This window comes from Anomaloglossus baeobatrachus, chromosome 1 (genome assembly GCF_048569485.1).
Source record: "Anomaloglossus baeobatrachus isolate aAnoBae1 chromosome 1, aAnoBae1.hap1, whole genome shotgun sequence".
Classification (NCBI taxonomy): Eukaryota; Metazoa; Chordata; class Amphibia; order Anura; family Aromobatidae; genus Anomaloglossus; species Anomaloglossus baeobatrachus.
The window spans coordinates 7,716,496-7,736,736 of NC_134353.1; positions in this window are offsets into that span (position 1 = coordinate 7,716,496).

The window sequence follows — 20,241 nt, forward strand, 5'->3', positions numbered from 1 at the left end:
GTCCTGTATAGGGGGAGCCGGGGATATAAATGTAATAGACTAATGACTGACCTGTATAGGAGGAGTCGGGGATATAAATGTAATAGACTAATGACTGACCTGTATAGGGGGAGCCAGGGACATAAATGTAATAGACTAATGACTGACCTGTATAGGGGGAGCCGGGGATATAAATGTAATAGACTAATGACTGACCTGTATAGGAGGAGTCGGGGATATAAATGTAATAGACTAATGACTGACCTGTATAGGAGGAGCCGGGGACATAAATGTAATAGACTAATGACTGACCTGTATAGGGGGAGCCGGGGACATAAATGTAATAGACTAATGACTGACCTGTATAGGGGGAGCCGGGGATATAAATGTAATAGACTAATGACTGACCTGTATAGGGAGAGCCGGGGACATAAATGTAATAGACTAATGACTGACCTGTATAGGAGGAGCCGGGGATATAAATGTAATAGGCTAATGACTGACCTGTATAGGGGGAGCCGGGGACATAAATGTAATAGACTAATGACTGACCTGTATAGGGGGAGCCGGGGATATAAATGTAATAGACTAATGACTGACCTGTATAGGAGGAGTCGGGGATATAAATGTAATAGACTAATGACTGACCTGTATAGGGGGAGCCGGGGACATAAATGTAATAGACTAATGACTGACCTGTATAGGGGGAGCCGGGGACATAAATGTAATAGACTAATGACTGACCTGTATAGGGGGAGCCGGGGACATAAATGTAATAGACTAATGACTGACCTGTATAGGAGGAGCCGAGGACATAAATGTAATAGACTAATGACTGACCTGTATAGGGGGAGCCGGGGACATAAATGTAATAGACTAATGACTGACCTGTATAGGAGGAGCCGAGGACATAAATGTAATAGACTAATGACTGACCTGTATAGGAGGAGCCGGGGACATAAATGTAATAGACTAATGACTGACCTGTATAGGAGGAGCCGGGGATATAAATGTAATAGACTAATGACTGACCTGTATAGGAGGAGTCGGGGATATAAATGTAATAGACTAATGACTGACCTGTATAGGAGGAGCCGGGGACATAAATGTAATAAGCTAATGACTGACCTGTATAGGAGGAGCCGGGGACATAAATGTAATAGACTAATGACTGACCTGTATAGGGGAAGCCGGGGATATAAATGTAATAGACTAATGACTGACCTGTATAGGAGGAGCCGGGGACATAAATGTAATAAGCTAATGACTGACCTGTATAGGAGGAGCCGGGGACATAAATGTAATAGACTAATGACTGACCTGTATAGGGGAAGCCGGGGACATAAATGTAATAGACTAATGACTGACCTGTATAGGAGGAGCCGAGGACATAAATGTAATAGACTAATGACTGACCTGTATAGGGGGAGCCGGGGACATAAATGTAATAGACTAATGACTGACCTGTATAGGGGGAGCCGGGGATATAAATGTAATAGACTAATGACTGACCTGTATAGGAGGAGCCGGGGACATAAATGTAATAGACTAATGACTGACCTGTATAGGAGGAGCCGGGGACATAAATGTAATAGACTAATGACTGACCTGTATAGGAGGAGCCGGGGATATAAATGTAATAGACTAATGACTGACCTGTATAGGAGGAGTCGGGGATATAAATGTAATAGACTAATGACTGACCTGTATAGGAGGAGCCGGGGACATAAATGTAATAAGCTAATGACTGACCTGTATAGGAGGAGCCGGGGACATAAATGTAATAGACTAATGACTGACCTGTATAGGGGAAGCCGGGGATATAAATGTAATAGACTAATGACTGACCTGTATAGGGGGAGCCGGGGACATAAATGTAATAGACTAATGACTGACCTGTATAGGAGGAGCCGGGGATATAAATGTAATAGACTAATGACTGACCTGTATAGGAGGAGCCGGGGACATAAATGTAATAGACTAATGACTGACCTGTATAGGGGGAGCCGGGGATATAAATGTAATAGACTAATGACTGACTTGTATAGGAGGAGCCGGGGATATAAATGTAATAGACTAATGACTGACCTGTATAGGAGGAGCCGGGGACATAAATGTAATAGACTAATGACTGACCTGTATAGGGGGAGCCGGGGATATAAATGTAATAGACTAATGACTGACCTGTATAGGGGGAGCCGGGGGTATAAATGTAATAGACTAATGACTGACCTGTATAGGAGGAGCCGGGGATATAAATGTAATAGACTAATGACTGACCTGTATAGGAGGAGCCGGGGACATAAATGTAATAGACTAATGACTGACCTGTATAGGGGGAGCCGGGGGTATAAATGTAATAGACTAATGACTGACCTGTATAGGAGGAGCCGGGGATATAAATGTAATAGACTAATGACTGACCTGTATAGGAGGAGCCGGGGATATAAATGTAATAGACTAATGACTGACCTGTATAGGAGGAGCCGGGGATATAAATGTAATAGACTAATGACTGACCTGTATAGGAGGAGCCGGGGACATAAATGTAATAGACTAATGACTGACCTGTATAGGGGGAGCCGGGGATATAAATGTAATAGACTAATGACTGACTTGTATAGGAGGAGCCGGGGACATAAATGTAATAGACTAATGACTGACCTGTATAGGAGGAGCCGGGGATATAAATGTAATAGACTAATGACTGACCTGTATAGGAGGAGCCGGGGATATAAATGTAATAGACTAATGACTGACCTGTATAGGAGGAGCCGGGGACATAAATGTAATAGACTAATGACTGACCTGTATAGGGGGAGCCGGGGATATAAATGTAATAGACTAATGACTGACCTGTATAGGAGGAGCCGGGGATATAAATGTAATAGACTAATGACTGACCTGTATAGGAGGAGCCGGGGACATAAATGTAATAGACTAATGACTGACCTGTATAGGGGGAGCCGGGGATATAAATGTAATAGACTAATGACTGACCTGTATAGGAGGAGCCGGGGACATAAATGTAATAGACTAATGACTGACCTGTATAGGAGGAGCCGGGGGTATAAATGTAATAGACTAATGACTGACCTGTATAGGGGGAGCCGGGGATATAAATGTAATAGACTAATGACTGACCTGTATAGGAGGAGCCGGGGATATAAATGTAATAGACTAATGACTGACCTGTATAGGAGGAGCCGGGGACATAAATGTAATAGGCTAATGACTGACCTGTATAGGGGGAGCCGGGGGTATAAATGTAATAGACTAATGACTGACCTGTATAGGGGGAGCCGGGGATATAAATGTAATAGACTAATGACTGACCTGTATAGGAGGAGCCGGGGATATAAATGTAATAGACTAATGACTGACCTGTATAGGGGGAGCCGGGGACATAAATGTAATAGACTAATGACTGACCTGTATATGGGGAGCCGGGGACATAAATGTAATAGACTAATGACTGACCTGTATAGGAGGAGCCGGGGACATAAATGTAATAGACTAATGACTGACCTGTATATGGGGAGCCGGGGGACATAAATGTAATAGACTAATGACTGACCTGTATAGGAGGAGCCGGGGACATAAATGTAATAGACTAATGACTGACCTGTATAGGGGGAGCCGGGGATATAAATGTAATAGACTAATGACTGACCTGTATAGGGGGAGCCGGGGGTATAAATGTAATAGACTAATGACTGACCTGTATAGGAGGAGCCGGGGATATAAATGTAATAGACTAATGACTGACCTGTATAGGAGGAGTCGGGGACATAAATGTAATAGACTAATGACTGACCTGTATAGGAGGAGCCGGGGATATAAATGTAATAGACTAATGACTGACCTGTATAGGAGGAGCCGGGGACATAAATGTAATAGACTAATGACTGACCTGTATAGGAGGAGCCGGGGATATAAATGTAATAGGCTAATGACTGACCTGTATAGGGGGAGCCGGGGACATAAATGTAATAGACTAATGACTGACCTGTATAGGGGGAGCCGGGGATATAAATGTAATAGACTAATGACTGACCTGTATAGGAGGAGCCGGGGATATAAATGTAATAGACTAATGACTGACCTGTATAGGGGGAGCCGGGGACATAAATGTAATAGACTATTAACTGACCTGTATAGGAGGAGCCGGGGACATAAATGTAATAGACTAATGACTGACCTGTATAGGAGGAGCCGGGGATATAAATGTAATAGACTAATGACTGACCTGTATAGGAGGAGCCGGGGACATAAATGTAATAGACTAATGACTGACCTGTATAGGAGGAGCCGGGGACATAAATGTAATAGACTAATGACTGACCTGTATAGGGGGAGCCGGAGACATAAATGTAATAGACTAATGACTGACCTGTATAGGAGGAGCCGGGGACATAAATGTAATAGACTAATGACTGACCTGTATAGGGGGAGCCGGACACATAAATGTAATAGACTAATGACTGACCTGTATAGGAGGAGCCGGGGACGTAAATGTAATAGACTATTAACTGACCTGTATAGGGGGAGCCGGGGACATAAATGTAATAGACTAATGACTGACCTGTATAGGGGGAGCCGGGGACATAAATGTAATAGACTAATGACTGACCTGTATAGGAGGAGCCGGGGACATAAATGTAATAGACTAATGACTGACCTGTATAGGGGGAGCCGGAGACATAAATGTAATAGACTAATGACTGACCTGTATAGGAGGAGCCGGGGACATAAATGTAATAGACTAATGACTGACCTGTATAGGGGGAGCCGGAGACATAAATGTAATAGACTAATGACTGACCTGTATAGGGGGAGCCGGGGACATAAATGTAATAGACTAATGACTGACCTGTATAGGAGGAGCCGGGGACATAAATGTAATAGACTAATGACTGACCTGTATAGGGGGAGCCGGAGACATAAATGTAATAGACTATTAACTGACCTGTATAGGGGGAGCCGGAGACATAAATGTAATAGACTATTAACTGACCTGTATAGGGGGAGCCGGGGACATAAATGTAATAGACTAATGACTGACCTGTATAGGAGGAGCCGGGGATATAAATGTAATAGACTAATGACTGACCTGTATAGGAGGAGCCGGGGACATAAATGTAATAGACTAATGACTGACCTGTATAGGGGGAGCCGGGGACATAAATGTAATAGACTAATGACTGACCTGTATAGGGGGAGCCGGGGACATAAATGTAATAGACTAATGACTGATCTGTATAGGAGGAGCCGGGGACATAAATGTAATAGACTAATGACTGACCTGTATAGGAGGAGCCGGGGACATAAATGTAATAGACTAATGACTGACCTGTATAGGGGGAGCCGGAGACATAAATGTAATAGACTAATGACTGACCTGTATAGGGGGAGCCGGGGACATAAATGTAATAGACTAATGACTGACCTGTATAGGAGGAGTCGGGGACATAAATGTAATAGACTAATGACTGACCTGTATAGGGGGAGCCGGAGACATAAATGTAATAGACTAATGACTGACCTGTATAGGAGGAGCCGGGGACATAAATGTAATAGACTAATGACTGACCTGTATAGGAGGAGCCGGGGATATAAATGTAATAGACTAATGACTGACCTGTATAGGAGGAGCCGGGGATATAAATGTAATAGACTAATGACTGACCTGTATAGGGGGAGCCGGGGACATAAATGTAATAGACTAATGACTGACCTGTATAGGAGGAGCCGGGGATATAAATGTAATAGACTAATGACTGATCTGTATAGGAGGAGCCGGGGACATAAATGTAATAGACTAATGACTGACCTGTATAGGAGGAGCCGGGGATATAAATGTAATAGACTAATGACTGACCTGTATAGGAGGAGCCGGGGATATAAATGTAATAGACTAATGACTGACCTGTATAGGAGGAGCCGGGGATATAAATGTAATATACTAATGACTGACCTGTATAGGAGGAGCCGGGGATATAAATGTAATAGACTAATGACTGACCTGTATAGGAGGAGCCGGGGACATAAATGTAATAGACTAATGACTGACCTGTATAGGAGGAGCCGGGGACATAAATGTAATAGACTATTAACTGACCTGTATAGGGGGAGCCGGGGACATAAATGTAATAGACTAATGACTGACCTGTATAGGAGGAGCCGGGGACATAAATGTAATAGACTAATGACTGATCTGTATAGGGGGAGCCGGAGACATAAATGTAATAGACTAATGACTGACCTGTATAGGAGGAGCCGGGGACATAAATGTAATAGACTATTAACTGACCTGTATAGGAGGAGCCGGAGACATAAATGTAATAGACTAATGACTGACCTGTATAGGAGGAACCGGGGACATAAATGTAATAGACTAATGACTGACCTGTATAGGGGGAGCCGGAGACATAAATGTAATAGACTAATGACTGACCTGTATAGGAGGAGCCGAGGACATAAATGTAATAGACTATTAACTGACCTGTATAGGAGGAGCCGGGGACATAAATGTAATAGACTAATGACTGACCTGTATAGGGGGAGCCGGGGACATAAATGTAATAGACTATTAACTGACCTGTATAGGGGGAGCCGGGGACATAAATGTAATAGACTAATGACTGATCTGTATAGGAGGAGCCGGGTACATAAATGTAATAGACTAATGACTGACCTGTATAGGAGGAGCCGGGTACATAAATGTAATAGACTAATGACTGACCTGTATAGGAGGAGCCGGGGACATAAATGTAATAGACTAATGACTGACCTGTATAGGAGGAGCCGGGTACATAAATGTAATAGACTAATGACTGACCTGTATAGGAGGAGCCGGGTACATAAATGTAATAGACTAATGACTGATCTGTATAGGAGGAGCCGGGGACATAAATGTAATAGACTATTAACTGACCTGTATAGGGGGAGCCGGGGACATAAATGTAATAGACTAATGACTGACCTGTATAGGAGGAGCCGGGGATATAAATGTAATAGACTAATGACTGACCTGTATAGGAGGAGCCGGGGATATAAATGTAATAGACTAATGACTGATCTGTATAGGAGGAGCCGGGGATATAAATGTAATAGACTAATGACTGACCTGTATAGGGGGAGCCGGGGATATAAATGTAATAGACTAATGACTGATCTGTATAGGGGGAGCCGGAGACATAAATGTAATAGACTAATGACTGACCTGTATAGGAGGAGCCGGGGACATAAATGTAATAGACTAATGACTGACCTGTATAGGAGGAGCCGGGTACATAAATGTAATAGACTAATGACTGACCTGTATAGGAGGAGCCGGGTACATAAATGTAATAGACTAATGACTGATCTGTATAGGAGGAGCCGGGGACATAAATGTAATAGACTATTAACTGACCTGTATAGGGGGAGCCGGGGATATAAATGTAATAGACTAATGACTGACCTGTATAGGAGGAGCCGGGGATATAAATGTAATAGACTAATGACTGACCTGTATAGGAGGAGCCGGGGATATAAATGTAATAGACTAATGACTGATCTGTATAGGAGGAGCCGGGGATATAAATGTAATAGACTAATGACTGACCTGTATAGGGGGAGCCGGGGATATAAATGTAATAGACTAATGACTGATCTGTATAGGGGGAGCCGGGGGCATAAATGTAATAGACTAATGACTGACCTGTATAGGGGGAGCCGGGGACATAAATGTAATAGACTAATGACTGACCTGTATAGGGGGAGCCGGGGACATAAATGTAATAGGCTAATGACTGACCTGTATAGGGGGAGCCGGGGACATAAATGTAATAGGCTAATGACTGACCTGTATAGGGGGAGCCGGGGACATAAATGTAATAGACTAATGACTGACCTGTATAGGGGGAGCCGGGGACATAAATGTATAAGGCTAATGACTGACCTGTATAGGGGGAGCCGGGGACATAAATGTAATAGACTAATGACTGATCTGTATAGGAGGAGCCGGGGATATAAATGTAATAGACTAATGACTGACCTGTATAGGAGGAGCCGGGGATATAAATGTAATAGACTAATGACTGACCTGTATAGGGGGAGCCGGGGATATAAATGTAATAGACTAATGACTGACCTGTATAGGAGGAGCCGGGGACATAAATGTAATAGACTAATGACTGACCTGTATAGGAGGAGCCGGGGACATAAATGTAATAGACTAATGACTGACCTGTATAGGAGGAGCCGGTGACATAAATGTAATAGACTAATGACTGACCTGTATAGGAGGAGCCGGGGACATAAATGTAATAGACTAATGACTGACCTGTATAGGAGGAGCCGGGGATATAAATGTAATAGACTAATGACTGACCTGTATAGGAGGAGCCGGGGACATAAATGTAATAGACTAATGACTGACCTGTATAGGAGGAGCCGGGGATATAAATGTAATAGACTAATGACTGACCTGTATAGGGGGAGCCGGGGATATAAATGTAATAGACTAATGACTGACCTGTATAGGGGGAGCCGGGGACATAAATGTAATAGACTAATGACTGACCTTTATAGGAGGAGCCGGGGATATAAATGTAATAGACTAATGACTGACCTGTATAGGGGGAGCCGGGGATATAAATGTAATAGACTAATGACTGATCTGTATAGGGGGAGCCGGGGATATAAATGTAATAGACTAATGACTGATCTGTATAGGAGGAGCCGGGGACATAAATGTAATAGACTAATGACTGACCTTTATAGGAGGAGCCGGGGATATAAATGTAATAGACTAATGACTGACCTGTATAGGAGGAGCCGGGGACATAAATGTAATAGACTAATGACTGACCTGTATAGGAGGAGCCGGGGACATAAATGTAATAGGCTAATGACTGACCTGTATAGGGGGAGCCGGGGACATAAATGTAATAGACTAATGACTGACCTTTATAGGAGGAGCCGGGGATATAAATGTAATAGACTAATGACTGACCTGTATAGGAGGAGCCGGGGACATAAATGTAATAGACTAATGACTGATCTGTATAGGAGGAGCCGGGGATATAAATGTAATAGACTAATGACTGATCTGTATAGGGGGAGCCGGAGACATAAATGTAATAGACTAATGACTGACCTGTATAGGAGGAGCCGGGGACATAAATGTAATAGACTATTAACTGACCTGTATAGGGGGAGCCGGGGACATAAATGTAATAGACTAATGACTGACCTGTATAGGAGGAGCCGGGGATATAAATGTAATAACTAATGACTGATCTGTATAGGAGGAGCCGGGGACATAAATGTAATAGACTAATGACTGACCTGTATAGGAGGAGCCGGGGACATAAATGTAATAGACTATTAACTGACCTGTATAGGGGGAGCCGGGGACATAAATGTAATAGACTAATGACTGACCTGTATAGGAGGAGCCGGGGACATAAATGTAATAGACTAATGACTGACCTGTATAGGAGGAGCCGGGGACATAAATGTAATAGACTATTAACTGACCTGTATAGGGGGAGCCGGGGACATAAATGTAATAGACTAATGACTGACCTGTATAGGAGGAGCCGGGGACATAAATGTAATAGACTAATGACTGACCTGTATAGGGGGAGCCGGAGACATAAATGTAATAGACTAATGACTGACCTGTATAGGAGGAGCCAGGGATATAAATGTAATACACTAATGACTGACCTGTATAGGGGGAGCCGGGGATATAAATGTAATAGACTAATGACTGACCTGTATAGGGGGAGCCGGGGACATAAATGTAATAGACTAATGACTGACCTGTATAGGAGGAGCCGGGGACATAAATGTAATAGACTAATGACTGACCTGTATAGGAGGAGCCGGGGACATAAATGTAATAGACTAATGACTGACCTGTATAGGAGGAGCCGGGGACATAAATGTAATAGACTAATGACTGACCTGTATAGGGGGAGCCGGAGACATAAATGTAATAGACTAATGACTGACCTGTATAGGAGGAGCCGGGGACATAAATGTAATAGACTATTAACTGACCTGTATAGGAGGAGCCGGGGACATAAATGTAATAGACTAATGACTGACCTGTATAGGAGGAGCCGGAGATATAAATGTAATAGACTAATGACTGACCTGTATAGGGGGAGCCGGAGACATAAATGTAATAGACTAATGACTGACCTGTATAGGAGGAGCCGGGGACATAAATGTAATAGACTAATGACTGACCTGTATAGGGGGAGCCGGGGATATAAATGTAATAGACTAATGACTGACCTGTATAGGGGGAGCCAGGGACATAAATGTAATAGACTAATGACTGACCTGTATAGGAGGAGCCGGGGATATAAATGTAATAGACTAATGACTGACCAGTATAGAGGGAGCCGGGGATATAAATGTAATAGACTAATGACTGACCTGTATAGGAGGAGCCGGGGACATAAATGTAATAGACTAATGACTGACCTGTATAGGGGGAGCCGGGGATATAAATGTAATAGACTAATGACTGACCTGTATAGGGGGAGCCAGGGACATAAATGTAATAGACTAATGACTGACCTGTATAGGAGGAGCCGGGGATATAAATGTAATAGACTAATGACTGACCTGTATAGGAGGAGCCGGGGACATAAATGTAATAGACTAATGACTGACCTGTATAGGGGGAGCCGGAGACATAAATGTAATAGACTAATGACTGACCTGTATAGGAGGAGCCGGGGACATAAATGTAATAGACTAATGACTGACCTGTATAGGAGGAGCCGGGGATATAAATGTAATAGACTAATGACTGACCTGTATAGGAGGAGCCGGGGACATAAATGTAATAGAGTAATGACTGACCTGTATAGGAGGAGCCGGGGACATAAATGTAATAGACTAATGACTGACCTGTATAGGAGGAGTCGGGGACATAAATGTAATAGACTAATGACTGACCTGTATAGGAGGAGCCGGGGATATAAATGTAATAGACTAATGACTGACCTGTATAGGAGGAGCCGGGTACATAAATGTAATAGACTAATGACTGACCTGTATAGGGGGAGCCGGGGATATAAATGTAATAGACTATTAACTGACCTGTATAGGGGGAGCCGGGGACATAAATGTAATAGACTAATGACTGACCTGTATAGGAGGAGCCGGGGATATAAATGTAATAGACTAATGACTGACCTGTATAGGGGGAGCCGGGGACATAAATGTAATAGACTAATGACTGATCTGTATAGGGGGAGCCGGGGACATAAATGTAATAGACTAATGACTGATCTGTATAGGGGGAGCCGGGGATATAAATGTAATAGACTAATGACTGATCTGTATAGGGGGAGCCGGGGACATAAATGTAATAGACTAATGACTGACCTTTATAGGAGAAGCCGGGGATATAAATGTAATAGACTAATGACTGACCTGTATAGGAGGAGCCGGGGACATAAATGTAATACACTAATGACTGACCTGTATAGGGGGAGCCGGGGATATAAATGTAATAGACTAATGACTGACCTGTATAGGAGGAGCCGGGGACATAAATGTAATAGACTAATGTCTGACCTGTATAGGAGGAGCCGGGGACATAAATGTAATAGACTAATGACTGACCTGTATAGGAGGAGCCGGGGACATAAATGTAATAGACTAATGACTGACCTGTATAGGAGGAGCCGGGGATATAAATGTAATAGACTAATGTCTGACCTGTATAGGAGGAGCCGGGGACATAAATGTAATAGACTAATGACTGACCTGTATAGGAGGAGCCGGGGACATAAATGTAATAGACTAATGACTGACCTGTATAGGAGGAGCCGGGGATATAAATGTAATAGACTAATGACTGACCTGTATAGGAGGAGCCGGGGACATAAATGTAATAGACTAATGACTGACCTGTATAGGAGGAGCCGGGGACATAAATGTAATAGACTAATGACTGACCTGTATAGGAGGAGCCGGGGACATAAATGTAATACACTAATGACTGACCTGTATAGGGGGAGCCGGGGATATAAATGTAATAGACTAATGACTGACCTGTATAGGAGGAGCCGGGGACATAAATGTAATAGACTAATGTCTGACCTGTATAGGAGGAGCCGGGGACATAAATGTAATAGACTAATGACTGATCTGTATAGGAGGAGCCGGGGACATAAATGTAATAGACTAATGACTGACCTGTATAGGAGGAGCCGGGGATATAAATGTAATAGACTAATGACTGACCTGTATAGGAGGAGCCGGGGACATAAATGTAATAGACTATTGACTGACCTGTATAGGAGGAGCCGGGGACATAAATGTAATAGACTATTGACTGACCTGTATAGGAGGAGCCGGGGACATAAATGTAATAGACTAATGACTGACCTGTATAGGAGGATCCGGGGACATAAATGTAATAGACTAATGACTGATCTGTATAGGGGGAGCCGGGGACATAAATGTAATAGACTAATGACTGACCTGTATAGGGGGAGCCGGGGACATAAATGTAATAGACTATTGACTGACCTGTATAGGGGGAGCCGAGGACATAAATGTAATAGACTATTAACTGACCTGTATAGGAGGAGCCGGGGATATAAATGTAATAGACTAATGACTGACCTGTATAGGGGGAGCCGGGCACATAAATGTAATAGACTATTAACTGACCTGTATAGGAGGAGCCGGGGACATAAATGTAATAGACTAATGACTGACCTGTATAGGAGGAGCCGGGGATATAAATGTAATAGACTAATGACTGACCTGTATAGGGGGAGCCGGGGATATAAATGTAATAGACTAATGACTGACCTGTATAGGGGGAGCCGGGGATATAAATGTAATAGGCTAATGACTGACCTGTATAGGAGGAGCCGGGGATATAAATGTAATAGACTAATGACTGACCTGTATAGGAGGAGCCGGGGACATAAATGTAATAGACTAATGACTGACCTGTATAGGAGGAGCCGGGGATATAAATGTAATAGACTAATGACTGACCTGTATAGGAGGAGCCGGGGACATAAATGTAATAGACTAATGACTGACCTGTATAGGAGGAGCCGGGGACATAAATGTAATAGGCTAATGACGGACCTGTATAGGGGGAGCCGGGGACATAAATGTAATAGACTAATGACTGACCTGTATAGGAGGAGCCGGGGACATAAATGTAATAGACTAATGACTGACCTGTATAGGGGGAGCCGGAGACATAAATGTAATAGACTAATGACTGACCTGTATAGGGGGAGCCGGGGATATAAATGTAATAGACTAATGACTGACCTGTATAGGGGGAGCCGGAGACATAAATGTAATAGACTAATGACTGACCTGTATAGGAGGAGCCGGGGACATAAATGTAATAGACTATTAACTGACCTGTATAGGGGGAGCCGGGGATATAAATGTAATAGACTAATGACTGACCTGTATAGGAGGAGCCGGGGACATAAATGTAATAGAGTAATGACTGACCTGTATAGGAGGAGCCGGGACATAAATGTAATAGACTAATGACTGACCTGTATAGGAGGAGCCGGGGACATAAATATAATAGACTAATGACTGACCTGTATAGGAGGAGCCGGGGATATAAATGTAATAGACTAATGACTGACCTGTATAGGAGGAGCCGGGTACATAAATGTAATAGACTAATGACTGACCTGTATATTAGGAGCCGGGGACATAAATGTAATAGACTATTAACTGACCTGTATAGGGGGAGCCGGGGACATAAATGTAATAGACTAATGACTGACCTGTATAGGAGGAGCCGGGGATATAAATGTAATAGACTAATGACTGACCTGTATAGGGGGAGCCGGGGACATAAATGTAATAGACTAATGACTGACCTGTATAGGAGGAGCCGGGGACATAAATGTAATAGACTAATGACTGACCTGTATAGGGGGAGCCGGAGACATAAATGTAATAGACTAATGACTGACCTGTATAGGAGGAGCCGGGGACATAAATGTAATAGACTAATGACTGACCTGTATAGGAGGAGCCGGGGATATAAATGTAATAGACTAATGACTGACCTGTATAGGGGGAGCCGGGGACATAAATGTAATAGACTAATGACTGACCTGTATAGGAGGAGCCGGGGACATAAATGTAATAGACTAATGACTGACCTGTATAGGAGGAGCCGGGGACATAAATGTAATAGACTAATGACTGACCTGTATAGGAGGAGCCGGGGATATAAATGTAATAGACTAATGACTGACCTGTATAGGAGGAGCCGGGGACATAAATGTAATAGACTATTAACTGACCTGTATAGGGGGAGCCGGGGACATAAATGTAATAGACTAATGACTGACCTGTATAGGAGGAGCCGGGGATATAAATGTAATAGACTAATGACTGATCTGTATAGGAGGAGCCGGGGACATAAATGTAATAGACTAATGACTGACCAGTATAGGGGGAGCCGGGGACATAAATGTAATAGACTAATGACTGATCTGTATAGGAGGAGCCGGGGACATAAATGTAATAGACTAATGACTGACCTGTATAGGAGGAGCCGGGGACATAAATGTAATAGACTATTAACTGACCTGTATAGGGGGAGCCGGGGACATAAATGTAATAGACTAATGACTGACCTGTATAGGAGGAGCCGGGGACATAAATGTAATAGACTAATGACTGACCTGTATAGGGGGAGCCGGGGACATAAATGTAATAGACTAATGACTGACCTGTATAGGAGGAGCCGGGGACATAAATGTAATAGACTAATGACTGACCTGTATAGGAGGAGCCGGGGACATAAATGTAATAGACTAATGACTGACCAGTATAGGGGGAGCCGGGGATATAAATGTAATAGACTAATGACTGATCTGTATAGGAGGAGCCGGGGACATAAATGTAATAGACTAATGACTGACCTGTATAGGAGGAGCCGGGGACATAAATGTAATAGACTATTAACTGACCTGTATAGGAGGAGCCGGGGACATAAATGTAATAGACTAATGACTGACCTGTATAGGAGGAGCCGGGGACATAAATGTAATAGACTAATGACTGACCTGTATAGGGGGAGCCGGAGACATAAATGTAATAGACTAAAGACTGACCTGTATAGGGGGAGCCGGGGACATAAATGTAATAGACTAATGACTGACCTGTATAGGAGGAGCCGGGGATATAAATGTAATAGACTAATGACTGATCTGTATAGGAGGAGCCGGGTACATAAATGTAATAGACTAATGACTGACCTGTATAGGGGGAGCCGGGGACATAAATGTAATATACTAATGACTGACCTGTATAGGAGGAGCCGGGTATATAAATGTAATAGACTAATGACTGACCTGTATATTAGGAGCCGGGGACATAAATGTAATAGACTAATGACTGACCTGTATAGGGGGAGCCGGGGACATAAATGTAATAGACTAATGACTGACCTGTATAGGAGGAGCCGGGGATATAAATGTAATAGACTAATGACTGACCTGTATAGGGGGAGCCGGGGACATAAATGTAATAGACTAATAACTGACCTGTATAGGAGGAGCCGGGGATATAAATGTAATAGACTAATGACTGACCTGTATAGGAGGAGCCGGGGACATAAATGTAATAGACTAATGACTGACCTGTATAGGAGGAGCCGGGGATATAAATGTAATAGACTAATGACTGACCTGTATAGGAGGAGCCGGGGATATAAATGTAATAGACTAATGACTGACCTGTATAGGGGGAGCCGGGGACATAAATGTAATAGACTAATGACTGACCTGTATAGAGGGAGCCGGGGACATAAATGTAATAGACTAATGACTGACCTGTATAGGAGGAGCCGGGGATATAAATGTAATAGACTAATGACTGATCTGTATAGGGGGAGCCGGGGATATAAATGTAATAGACTAATGACTGACCTCTATAGGGGGAGCCGGGGATATAAATGTAATAGACTAATGACTGACCTGTATAGGAGGAGCCGGGGATATAAATGTAATAGACTAATGACTGATCTGTATAGGGGGAGCCGGGGACATAAATGTAATAGACTAATGACTGACCTGTATAGGAGGAGCCGGGGACATAAATGTAATAGACTAATGACTGACCTGTATAGGAGGAGCCGGGGACATAAATGTAATAGACTAATGACTGACCTGTATAGGAGGAGCCGGGGACATAAATGTAATAGACTAATGACTGACCTGTATAGGGGGAGCCGGAGACATAAATGTAATAGACTAATGACTGACCTGTATAGGGGGAGCCGGGGATATAAATGTAATAGACTAATGACTGACCTGTATAGGAGGAGCCGGGGACATAAATGTAATAGACTAATGACTGACCTGTATAGGGGGAGCCGGGGATATAAATGTAATAGACTAATGACTGACCTGTATAGGAGGAGCCGGGGATATAAATGTAATAGACTAATGACTGATCTGTATAGGAGGAGCCGGGGACATAAATGTAATAGACTATTAACTGACCTGTATAGGGGGAGCCGGGGATATAAATGTAATAGACTAATGACTGATCTGTATAGGAGGAGCCGGGGACATAAATGTAATAGACTAATGACTGACCTGTATAGGGGGAGCCGGGGACATAAATGTAATAGACTAATGACTGACCTGTATAGGGGGAGCCGGAGACATAAATGTAATAGACTAATGACTGACCTGTATAGGAGGAGCCGGGGACATAAATGTAATAGACTAATGACTGACCTGTATAGGGGGAGCCGGAGATATAAATGTAATAGACTAATGACTGACCTGTATAGGGGGAGCCGGAGACATAAATGTAATAGACTAATGACTGACCTGTATAGGAGGAGCCGGGGATATAAATGTAATAGACTAATGACTGATCTGTATAGGAGGAGCCGGGGACATAAATGTAATAGACTAATGACTGACCTGTATAGGAGGAGCCGGGGACATAAATGTAATAGACTAATGACTGACCTGTATAGGGGGAGCCGGGGATATAAATGTAATAGACTAATGACTGATCTGTATAGGAGGAGCCGGGGACATAAATGTAATAGACTAATGACTGACCTGTATAGGGGGAGTAGGAGACATAAATGTAATAGACTAATGACTGACCTGTATAGGAGGAGCCGGGGACATAAATGTAATAGACTAATGACTGACCTGTATAGGGGGAGCCGGAGACATAAATGTAATAGACTAATGACTGACCTGTATAGGAGGAGCCGGGGACATAAATGTAATAGACTATTAACTGACCTGTATAGGAGGAGCCGGGTACATAAATGTAATAGACTAATGACTGACCTGTATATTAGGAGCCGGGGACATAAATGTAATAGACTATTAACTGACCTGTATAGGGGGAGCCGGGGACATAAATGTAATAGACTAATGACTGACCTGTATAGGAGGAGCCGGGGATATAAATGTAATAGACTAATGACTGACCTGTATAGGGGGAGCCGGGGACATAAATGTAATAGACTAAGGACTGACCTGTATAGGGGGAGCCGGGGATATAAATGTAATAGACTAATGACTGACCTGTATAGGAGGAGCCGGGGATATAAATGTAATAGACTAATGACTGACCTGTATAGGAGGAGCCGGGGATATAAATGTAATAGACTAATGACTGACCTGTATAGGGGGAGCCGGGGACAAAAATGTAATAGACTAATGACTGACCTGTATAGGAGGAGCCGGGGACATAAATGTAATAGACTAATGACTGACCTGTATAGGAGGAGCCGGGGACATAAATGTAATAGACTAATGACTGACCTGTATAGGGGGAGCCGGGGACATAAATGTAATAGACTAATGACTGACCTGTATAGGAGGAGCTGGGGATATAAATGTAATAGACTAATGACTGACCTGTATAGGGGGAGCCGGGGACATAAATGTAATATACTAATGACTGACCTGTATAGGAGGAGCCGGGGATATAAATGTAATAGACTAATGACTGACCTGTATAGGAGGAGCCGGGGATATAAATGTAATAGACTAATGACTGACCTGTATAGGGGGAGCCGGGGATATAAATGTAATACACTAATGACTGACCTGTATAGGAGGAGCCGGGGACATAAATGTAATACACTAATGACTGACCTGTATAGGGGGAGCCGGGGATATAAATGTAATAGACTAATGACTGACCTGTATAGGGGGAGCCGGGGACAAAAATGTAATAGACTAATGACTGACCTGTATAGGAGGAGCCGGGGACATAAATGTAATAGACTAATGACTGACCTGTATAGGAGGAGCCGGGGATATAAATGTAATAGACTAATGACTGACCTGTATAGGAGGAGCCGGGGATATAAATGTAATAGACTAATGACTGACCTGTATAGGAGGAGCCGGGGACATAAATGTAATATACTAATGACTGACCTGTATAGGAGGATCCGGGGATATAAATGTAATAGACTAATGACTGACCTGTATAGGAGGAGCCGGGGATATAAATGTAATAGACTAATGACTGACCTGTATAGGGGGAGCCGGGGATATAAATGTAATAGAATAATGACTGACCTGTATAGGAGGAGCCGGGGACATAAATGTAATAGACTAATGACTGACCTGTATAGGGGGAGCCGGGGACATAAATGTAATAGACTAATGACTGACCTGTATAGGAGGAGCCGGGGATATAAATGTAATAGACTAATGACTGACCTGTATAGGAAGAGCCGGGGATATAAATGTAATAGACTAATGACTGACCTGTATAGGGGGAGCCGGGGACATAAATGTAATAGACTAATGACTGACCTGTATAGGAGGAGCCGGGGATATAAATGTAATAGACTAATGACTGACCTGTATAGGAGGAGCCGGGGACATAAATGTAATAGACTAATGACTGACCTGTATAGGGGGAGCCGGGGACATAAATGTAATAGACTAATGACTGACCTGTATAGGAGGAGCCGGGGACATAAATGTAATAGACTAATGACTGACCTGTATAGGGGGAGCCGGGGATATAAATGTAATAGACTAATGACTGACCTGTATAGGAGGAGCCGGGGACATAAATGTAATAGACTAATGACTGACCTGTATAGGAGGAGCCGGGGACATAAATGTAATATACTAATGACTGACCTGTATAGGAGGAGCCGGGGACATAAATGTAATAGACTAATGACTGACCTGTATAGGAGGAGCCGGGGATATAAATGTAATAGATTAATGACTGACCTGTATAGGGGGAGCCGGGGGACATAAATGTAATAGAATAATGACTGACCTGTATAGGAGGAGCCGGGGGACATAAATGTAATAGAATAATGACTGACCTGTATAGGAGGAGCCGGGGACATAAATGTAATAGACTAATGACTGACCTGTATAGGAGGAGCCGGGGACATAAATGTAATAGACTAATGACTGACCTGTATAGGAGGAGCCGGGGACATAAATGTAATAGACTAATGACTGACCTGTATAGGAGGAGCCGGGGATATAAATGTAATAGACTAATGACTGACCTGTATAGGGGGAGCCGGGGGACATAAATGTAATAGAATAATGACTGACCTGTATAGGAGGAGCCGGGGGACATAAATGTAATAGAATAATGACTGACCTGTATAGGAGGAGCCGGGGACATAAATGTAATAGACTAATGACTGACCTGTATAGGAGGAGCCGGGGACATAAATGTAATAGACTAATGACTGACCTGTATAGGAGGAGCCAAGGACATAAATGTAATAGACTAATGACTGACCTGTATAGGGGGAGCCGGGGACATAAATGTAATAGACTAATGACTGACCTGTATAGGGGGAGCCGGGGGACATAAATGTAATAGAATAATGACTGACCTGTATAGGAGGAGCCGGGGGACATAAATGTAATAGAATAATGACTGACCTGTATAGGAGGAGCCGGGGACATAAATGTAATAGACTAATGACTGACCTGTATAGGAGGAGCCGGGGACATAAATGTAATAGACTAATGACTGACCTGTATAGGAGGAGCCAAGGACATAAATGTAATAGACTAATGACTGACCTGTATAGGAGGAGCCGGGGATATAAATGTAATAGACTAATGACTGACCTGTATAGGGGGAGCCGGGGACATAAATGTAATGGACTAATGACTGACCTGTATAGGAGGAGCCGGGGACATAAATGTAATAGACTAATGACTGACCTGTATAGGAGGAGCCGGGGATATA